Consider the following 10205-nt stretch of genomic DNA (forward strand, 5'->3'; position numbering starts at 1 on the left):
AAAACAGGTTCCAATAGTACTGAAGAGGCAACACAGGTAGGTAGACTCCTGCTCAAATGGCCCTGTGACAGTCTCCCTTTCTGAAAAATGGCAAGATGGAAAAGGAAGAGGATGCACCAGAAGTAAAGCTGGAAAAGACACAGCAGGACTGGCACAGAGCAGTAATGGTTAAATGTAACACATGGAGTATTCCCAAGCAGAATGGTCGAGTAGCTAACAGGATCACGGGAAAGAATAAAACTCTTCTGATGTACTTCCACAGAACCACACATTCACAGCATTGTTGAGGCTGGAAAAGACCTCTGAGATCATTCAGTCCAGCCTATGACCTGATATGACCATATCAGCTAGACCATGGCACTGAATGCCCCATCCAGTCCTTTCCTTAAACACCTTCAAGGATGGTGACTCCACTACTTCCCTGGGCACTCCATTCCAATGCCTGATCACCCTTTCTGTGAGGAAATGCTTCCTGGTATCCAATTTAAACCTTCCCTGGTGCAGCTTCAGGCCATGCCCTCTCGTCCTGTCACAAGTTTCCTGGGAGAAGAGCCCGACCCTCACCTGACTACAGCTTCCCTTCAGGGAGTTGTAGATAAGGTTCCCCCACTGAGTCTCCTCCAGGCTAAATAACCCCAGCTCCCTCATCACCTCCTTACAGGACTTTCCTCCTAGTCCCTTCACCAGCCTTGTTGCTCTAACTGCTAGCGGCAAATTATGACTGACAAGTGACAGACATTTTGTCTTACAGTGACATGGGAGAAGCTCTCCAGCTTCCTCCCAGATGGGAGCCTAATTTCATGGAAAAGATTTGGGATCAATGGGCATATGGAGACTAACTGAAGGAGAGGAAGTGATGTCCTCCAACCTGCTGCTGTTAAACTAAGAATTGCTGGAGACTATAAATCCCTTTGTGATTGTCACAGCTCCTTGAGCTCACCCCTCAGACACATAGGTATCCTCTACCTTTCAGAGTGAGAGGCACATGAGGTGGGAGGCTGTGGTTCCTGAAGAACTCCCTGATCTTAATGCATGGACAGGGTCCTCCCAGGTGACTATGGATAAGCAGTTTAGTGCCCTGCCTAAATCAAAACATCACTGAATAAAACAAAAACGTGTTGAAGAAAGCATAACTTGAAGATATTAAAAAGTGTGTAAACAATGTTGACAGGATATATTACTGGCCACCACTGTGAAGGGCCTTTTCTCTCCTGTTAATGTCTTCTTTACACAGGTTTGGTCAGGTGCACTTCCACTATTCCACCCTTCTTCTTGTAAGGCTTCACCTGCTGTTTTGCCTTCCTTGCCACATCATGACCTGATGAAACATGCTTGCAGTTTCTTTGGGGACAGGTCTTTAAACCTAATGATTTTTCCCACTGCTCTCAACCTGGGAGCTGTTGCATTATTTCCTTGCTTTCTCTCGAGCCCCAATAGTAACTTAATCAATAACTGCCTGCCCTGGTCCTGTCAACACCTAAAGCCATTGCACCACTATAACATTATTCATAAAATGAGTACAGATCAGCTCCCTTTCCACCACACTGTGGCTCTGCTGCATTGCTCTGTGCAATGAGCCTCCACTGTAACTAACAGCAGAGCCATTATTACATACAGGGGAGTCACAGGGATATAATGCAATTGATTTCTTTCTCTCTCTGCAGAAAAACACAGAGGAGTTGTCTCAGCAGAAGAATGCTGCTAGCACTCCAGATCTTCTGGACAACTGTGGGAGACATGCTAATTGCTCAGGACTCATCCTCTAGGTCCTTCTCTCCTGTGTATCTTCCTCAGGCATCTGTTTTCAATTCTTCAGATTGAGGGCCAGAGGGTAGAGTCCTGCCCCACAGCAGCCAAGGGGAAACTCTCAACTAACTTTAGCATTTCTGTAAATGTGTTTTTATTGCATTGAAGCCTCTAAGTATCATGTTATTTGTGAATATACAAAATAAAATTACACCGTAGGGGAGAAGTGACAGCTTCAAATGGTACTTTTGAAAAGAATGATAGTTTAACAAGACTAGGTTAGCAGCTTCTGTTAAAGAAAAGTCACGCTTTTGTATTTAACTGTTGACAGCAATTACACTGAGACTTTTACAGTAATTGTAGTATTTGCTTCCTGAATAATTATGCAATGTATGATAATAAGTGAACTTCCTTGTATTACAGACCATTCTGATCTAAAGACAACCAGCAATCAGTAGAAATGTTTTTGTGTTTTGAGAACTACTACTTGAGTGATCAAATCTTATGCTGAGGAGAGCTATATAAGTACTGCCACATGCATAAAGCAAATTAAAACATTTTACTAGTATTATTAGTCCAGGCACATGTTGCAGTAAAGTCTGCTGCAAATCCTCTCCAAATAGAAAAGGATGCCATGACTGGCACTTCTCAAGTGAGAATGAATTTCCTCAAATCATCACCCAGGACATACACTTGCTGGTATCTCCCTGAAAACAGTATTGACATTTATGTTTGAGCATTGCTCCCAGCACACAAATAATAGATACTGTCTTTCTTCCTGAAGCACCAGCCAAGTTGCAGACTTCTTCTAATCCTTGATACAGTCACTGAAACAATAGCAAGAGGTATTGTGACCCTCAGTGTGGGAGTTTAGGGGCATTTTCTGTGAGATGGTTGCCTTTTTTTTTTTTTTTTTTTTTTTTTTTTTTTTTTTTTAATCTCTACATTGTTTCCTCTGCCAGATTTTATGGAAGCTTATCAGTTGTTTCCAAGAAGGCCAAATTCCCCTAAATCCCATAGGTGGCCTGAGGCTGTGCATATTTACTCTCTCTGCTCTTTAAGCTGTCTAGGCACAAGATGGCCTCATCTGGAAGACAGGTACCTGCACTGGCGTAATACAGTGGTTGCACTAATAAGCCCTGCAGAGATCAGGGTGGAATAATTGGAGCACACGGCAGTGCTTTGAGAATTCAGACAGGTTTTAGGCTGAGAAGAAATGGTACAGACACAGAGCTATGACCAGCAGTGCCAGCCACAAATGCATCTAGCTCTTACTAGAGCTGTTTTGCTGCTTCTCTCAAGGTGATTCTATTTATGTGTCCTGTTGATATTAGAAAGAGAGGAGCAATATCATAAGGCTAAAATGTAAGCCTAAGCCCTGACACTAGGTTTGTACTACAGGGACAAGAACAGCGGCTGTCTGCAGCCAAAATGGGGATTGCAACATCTGTGGCTGTATCAGTGATGGAAACATTTGTTAACCAGTGCTAAAGCATTCTCAGTCCCTCCAGTAAATGTGTGGGTTTGCATATATGTGCAGACACATACCTGTGCTCATACCCAAATGCAATTATCAAGCCAGTACAGAATGCAGATGCTACCCAGTTTTTTCTTGGCAGGGTTCTAGTCCTTGGCAGGTCAGCCAAGAAAAATCCCACATTTACGGGAAAATCCACTGTTGTTCTCACCCTGTTATACTGTAAATAAAAGAGTTGCACAACAAGTGTTGACACAGTAACTCTCAGAGGAACTTCACAGGCAAAACAACCATGTGTTGTGAAGAAAATAACCAGGGATTTCACATGTGCTATTTAAGAACCGACTCCCTGGTGAACTAAACCAAAGCTTTGATGCTATGATCATAAATCATCACCTGGTACTATCAGGTGTTATGCTGTGCAGGTGTAATTTAAGAGAATTTGAAGGAACAAACGTATAGAACATATAAATTGTTGCTTGAGATTTTGGCAAATACAGAAAAAGATCTTGGTTTCTTAAAATTTCCCAGCCACAGATCCCAAATGACTGAAACAGTACTGCCAAATTTCAGTTATACTTCAAAAATTGGGACATTTCTCTGGCCCTGAACAGTTACCCTTTGGACTCTTTTCTGTCCCTAGTGCATGCTAGAGAGTTTCAAAACAGACATAGGCATGTGAATAAAGTAAATCACGTCTAGATATTCCTGGGAAAGAGCTAATGCCCAGTGCTCATAACAGTAAATAAAACTGGACAGGACTCACTTTACAGTTCCCAGAGGCAAAGGAGTATAGGTCACTTCACATCCAGACAGCTAATCCCCTGCCATAAAAACTGTTGTCTTGCTGGAAACAGTAGTTGGCCCATGGAAGTGATTAAATTGGGCACTAGGTGCTTCTTCTAGGAGGACTAACTATCACAGACTAAATCCAGTTTAAATAATTCAACAGCAAGGATAATCATGTGCCCTGTCCTGACACCCACAACCTGCCAATCCTTCATTTAAGCAACACATACACAACCAGGTTGCTTGACAGGGGACAGAAAAGGCTGCAGTATTATGGGTGACCCCATTGTGCTGCTTCTCAGAACACAGGACTGAAAATGCACCCCCACAAAATACCCTGAACCTGCATGTGGAATGAAATCTTACTTTATACTGGAGCAGTTCTCAATTCCAGAAACTTAGGCCACGGCTAGGTCCACCTCTAAAATGCCATTTTTTTGCTGGTTAATTTTTATTTCTTGGATGATTACCATTAATAGCAATAGCTACCAAAATGGTTTGATAAGATCAGTACTTATTTGCCAGACTCATCTCTGTGTTCCAGATCTCTGCAAATGAAATCAGGAAGTCATGACATGCAATACAAAGCTTTGTAACCAGCAGCCACAGAACCTATATGAATTCCAGGGATAGCTGTGGAATTCAGATTTGAAAGAGTGCGACCTAAATGAAAGCATTTGAAAGTTATACTTAATGCATTAGCCAGTGGTAGCAGGTGTCCTACCTGCAGGACAGTTTCCTTTCAATGCTCACTGAAGACTTTATTTTTCAATAATTTATGCAAATGTCCTTATTACAGGGACCAGACACTGAAGGAGGGGTTATTGGTCATGCAGACATTTTCAACCACATACTGACAATGTGGCTTCATTCTCTTCTATCTGCAGCTTTGACAAGGACACAGATGTCTCCAGACCTGTCACTATCAAAAGAGAAAAACTTAAAATGAAGCAGAAAAAAACCTCTGTTCCCAAGCTTGATAAAAGCCAGTTCCCCTCTGCCTCCTGAAATCTAAAGCACATATTTTGAATATAAGAGCCTGAGAGGTCTGTGTCATGGCTTTTTGTCCCTGCACCTGTGGTGGTCCTTGGGTAGGTTTTTTTGGGTTTTTTTGTAATTTGTTTGGTTTGGTTTTGTTTGCTCATTGGTTTTTTGTTTGTTTTTATTATTTTGTTTTGTTTGTTTTGGTTTTTTGTTTGGTTTTAGTTTTTTTCCATAGATACTTTTCCTGGTAAAATAAGGCCACCATTTTTCTGTAATGTAATCTAACACTACCTGTCACACGTTCAGGTTTGTGATCACATCACCCTTACCTGTAAATATGACTCACTTTTAAAGGGTTATTTTATAACACGATTTTCAGGACTTCTGGGTGATTTTTGCTCATGCAGTATGATCTCAGGGAATGGAAACACCAAACTTACTCATAAATCCTTACAGTCTTCAGCTGTAATCATACGGATGTGTAGGGTACATCCTGCCTTGCCCAAACTTCAGCTACCCCTTGAGCTCCCCTGAGAAGGATAAGGAGGTGGCAGGCAGCAAACATCGAAGCTCCCAAGAGGAGAATCAGTGGGCTTCAGTGTATTGTGAACATCATTTGTGGAAACTAGCACTACACTGAAGCCTTCCCCAGAGTGGCTAGCAGCATATTCAGTGACTCATATCTGGACACAGAACATGGCAATGGCACTTATGCTACCTGCTTACTATAACCTGCATCACTCTGATTACATGCACATTGTGAACATTAATTGTGGAAATTAGGAGAAAAAAATTCAAGCATTTTCAACAAGTTTAGTCTGACAGCTTATATAAGTTTCAACTGTCTCTAGACAAGATGAAATTCCAGGAACCAATCTTCTGATCTGTACTCTTCTGTTAATTACATCTGTCTCTGGTGTAGGTAATCTGAAGCTACGGATCAACTGCTTAGCAGTGCCAAGTCAGAAAGCCTTCTTGAGATAAAAGCAAACAGGCAGTGAGCAGAGGAAATTACAGATAATCAGCTTTATTTTCTCCCTGAGTGGTTTTTAACACATGGGTCACATTGACCAGGGCAGCATTTGTCAAGACCTTCTTGTTCATCGGGGGCCTGAAATTACCAATATATCCAGTTACTCGCAATCACTTCTGTGTGATAGCTTTTGGAGTTGATTTGTCTGAAAAGTAAGATATTACCATGGTAAAACCTAGCATCTCTCTCAGCTGTGCTATTTACACTATTCTCACAGAGAGTTCAAATAGAAGAAGGAGGTTTTTAATACTTAGCAAGCTCCCAGAAGCAGAGAGCAGTAGAGGGAGAGAGTTCCCAGTAACTATGTTTTATGCCCAATGAAGGAAATGTCATTACAAGTTTGCAGCTGCTGATACATCTATGATTTACAGCTATATCTTCTTTACCTTCCCATCAGGGTGCTGCAGAGGCTGGGGGCTACCTAGCCTCTCCAAGGCATCAGGCAGCAGCTGGCAGCACAAGCCTGTCCCACCCACACCCAGGGATCCGGACAGCCCCAGCCTGGGCACCCACCTGGGGATTGGGCCAGGCCAGGGCCAGACCTGGACATTGGCTCATGGGCAGGGATCCATATCAGCAAGATCTGATGGGCAGGGCATAATGGCTCAGGAGGCTAAGTCCTGTGCCATGGGCAGGCTGGGGGAGGCACCAGAAGTGTGGCTGGTGCCCTCAGACACTGATGCTTGAGATACCTCATGTAGTCTAGGGAAATTAGATTGTCACCTAAGGATGATTCTGGATGAAAGGCTCTGCTGCTCTGCAAGTTATGGGAGGAACAGCTTACAAAACCTTTCTTATCAGGTTGAAGAGCTGTGACTCCCAACTGAGAATGTAACGGGGCTCTAGGGAGGGCTATTTAAAAAAAAAAAAAAAAGTGTGTATCTAAACTAGTCACCCCTTGACTCCCTTCAGACTCAACAGAGGAAGACAGGTACCTTTGGGGCATGACTCATCTGGACTGTTTTTAGACATCCACCTTAGAAAACAGAAATTCTATCCTCTGAGGGACTGTTTTTCTCCTCCACTGACTAAAAGGACAGCCAAAGGTTATTAGCTTTGGTGCAGACATACACCTCTAAGGCTACCTCAGTGCCAGTAGCCAGGGAGAACATATCAGTTTACTCAAACCTCTCCATGTTGGAAATCTTGATGCCTAACCACACATGGACACACAGAGCCTTTGGAGCTTGCTGAAATACCCCTTAGAGTAAAATTAACACCTATGAGCAGGGGCTTTATTAGGTCTAATTAAGTTTTTAGCTTATAAACAATGCTATTTTGTCATCTTTTTTTCCTGTAACATTCCACCAGTAGAGTTGAGTCTGTTCTGTTACAGACAGAGATCTGTCTGGTTCTGTGATTCTGTTTTCTGAAGCAAATAACCAAAGTCTACTGCTCAGGGATCTCTAGGTGAGCAGAAATATTCTATGGCTTTTGCTCCAAATACATAAGCTGAATACACTGAGCTGGAGCTATCATGATTGCCACAAGTTACACTGCTGATGGAGATGCATCCCTGCACTCCCTAAAGTCCAAACCTATGAATGCATTGGTCAGCTGTGAGTTCTGCAGGAACCCAGAGAGAAAAACTAGCAACATAGCCTATGTTTATCACTCACTGGGAAAGTGACTGGAGAAAAAGCTCTGGTATCCATATTCTACTGTGCTCACTGCATCTAACAATTTTGCATTCAACAGTCACAGTCATATTTTGCACCAAATTCTCAAGTCAAGAGATGTTTAGCTCTTGCATAGCAGATGAAATAGAGACTTCAGGACTCAAACATTTAATACAAGAGGTTATCTTTCACAGTTGTATAAAACAGGAAATTCCTTTCGCAGGAAACAGTAAATTCTACAACTAAGCAGTGGCCCATTAGTGAAAATTTGGTGGTTACTATTTAAATTATATATCTGCCTTATCTTCAGACCTTTGAAGCAAACTCTAGATTACCACTTTCTGAGGCTGAATAAGGATAACACTGCAACAGACACTATATGTATATTCTGTTTATGTTTATTCAGTTCTCTTCTATATTTGGAAAATTTTTGCATTCTATATAGAATTGCAATCACTATTTATACAGAAGTCCACAAGATCAGCTGCTAATTGTCCAGCCATTGATAGACAGCTGCAGCTGTCTCAATGGGGTAATGTATTCTACATATACTTCACATCCTCTTGTGATAGTGAAAAATCAGATAAAATGAGATGTTTTATGGAACATTGCATCAGCGGGAAGTTTCATTATTTTCATTTGGATAATGCCTCCTCTCTGATGTTAAGAGCAAATGGAGGGGATTTTTCTGTGCAGCAGGGAACCTGCTGTCCCTTGAGAATTGTCAAGGCCTTTGTGATTCTGATTACCTTGACAAATTCAGTTCAGGTTTGTTTGACCTTCCACAATTATAATTTATGACCCACGACAATGATCCATCAAGCCAGATTATACTACCTAGAGCTTAAGATGGCAAAGAAGGGACAGTATAGCCCACCACCAGTGAACAAGAAAACTCTATCATTACCTAATATAAGGCAACACAGTAGAAGAGGAGAGCTTATCCAAGATAAACAGATGTTACAGGAAATATTAAAGAGCTGTAGTCTTTGATATGAGAGATGGGGACCCATGTGACAGAGCACAGCAACAAACCCAAACTCCTCATGATTGCAACCCTGACCTTGCTGAAGCCAACAGCAAAACTCTCACTAATTTCAGCAAACTGAAGATTTCCTCAGGATTCAGTTTATGGGTGAATAACCACCTTATTAGTGAGTGGCAGATGATGTCTCCACTGTGTTCTATAATGCTCAACTGTAAAACAGAAACTATGTGAGTTATTCCCACCAGCAGAAGAGAACAATGCAAGGCATAATGCAAGCACTCACAGAGCACGTAAGCACTCTGAAGCCAGAGGTGCTGGAGAAATGAGGGGCAGCCAGAGACGTCTGTGCTGCCTTCTGTTTGCCAGGAAATAAATTAACCTGATTATTTATTATGGAGATAAGTGCTAGGGAACAAAAGAAATTCTTCCTATCAGAAGCATTGCTAGACAGTCACACTGAAATCAGAGTTCTGGACTGAAAAGCTAGTATTAAGGTTAGAACTTCAGAAGCAAGAAATCTTCATTGATCATTGAGGGAGCAAAAGGTACATATAGCCATTCTGAGTGATTATTCCCTCAGAGAACACAACCAGCAAGAAGAAATAAGGACACTAAAAAACATTCCAGTCACAATCAAATTTGCAGTTCTCTCCCAGACCAACATAAGCATATTAGTATGTAACTTCAGTTCGAGGAATGAGCTATAGAATTACAAAGGCAAACCTATCTCAGTTTTTAATAAACAGTAATGACAACTACACATTTAAAGCAGTAAATCTTAATGCTTTATTGCATTTAGCAGCAGGATTGTTTCTGTTTCTTTAGCTCAATTCAGTTGAGACCAGCTTCTAATTTAGGGTGCTTGGCAACATCCCAAGCACAGGGGTCTGATGCCTCCTTGAAAGAAAAATAACCATTGCACATCCAACCCACTCCCAGCTCCCAAGTGAATTTTCCTAGCCTCTGGTGAGGTGTAACATTTAAACATAAGGCAGGTTATTAATCAGTGGACACTTCTCATGTTTTTTCCCTGATTTTCATTTTTCTACTCACTGCTGATGAGAGAAAGTAATTTTCAGATTACCCCTTCTTCAAAGGCAGGTCTCTAGTCATCAGTTTTGTAAAGTTCTGAGTGTTGAAGAGGAAATTATAACTGTGACTTCTCAGAAGTAGTAATTTGTGATCAAAGAATGTTGTGGCATGGAGGGCAACTAGACCCACTACAAGAAGGGGTTAAACTGTCAGGGAGTAGAAATGCCAGAGAAGGAAAAACTCCCTGAAAGAGAAGAAACAATCTCTGTACTGTCTGGTAGCCATCCTGGAATGGGAGCAGTCAGACCACCAAGCTCAGGGATCATATCTGTGCAGCAGACCTGAACTGGGGGGTGAACTCACAGACCTTCTGGCTGAGAAGCCCTACACATCTGGTCTCAGGATTTGTGCTGCTGTGTTTTTAAAGAAACTGCTTGTGGTGCATCTTTGCACACTGTGCACAGCCATGTAGTATTGTGGTAGGCCTCTGCCTATGCACTATTCATTAATTTTTTCTCTTCCATTTAAGCACAAACA

This window comes from Heliangelus exortis, chromosome Z (genome assembly GCF_036169615.1).
Source record: "Heliangelus exortis chromosome Z, bHelExo1.hap1, whole genome shotgun sequence".
NCBI classification, from domain to species: Eukaryota; Metazoa; Chordata; class Aves; order Apodiformes; family Trochilidae; genus Heliangelus; species Heliangelus exortis.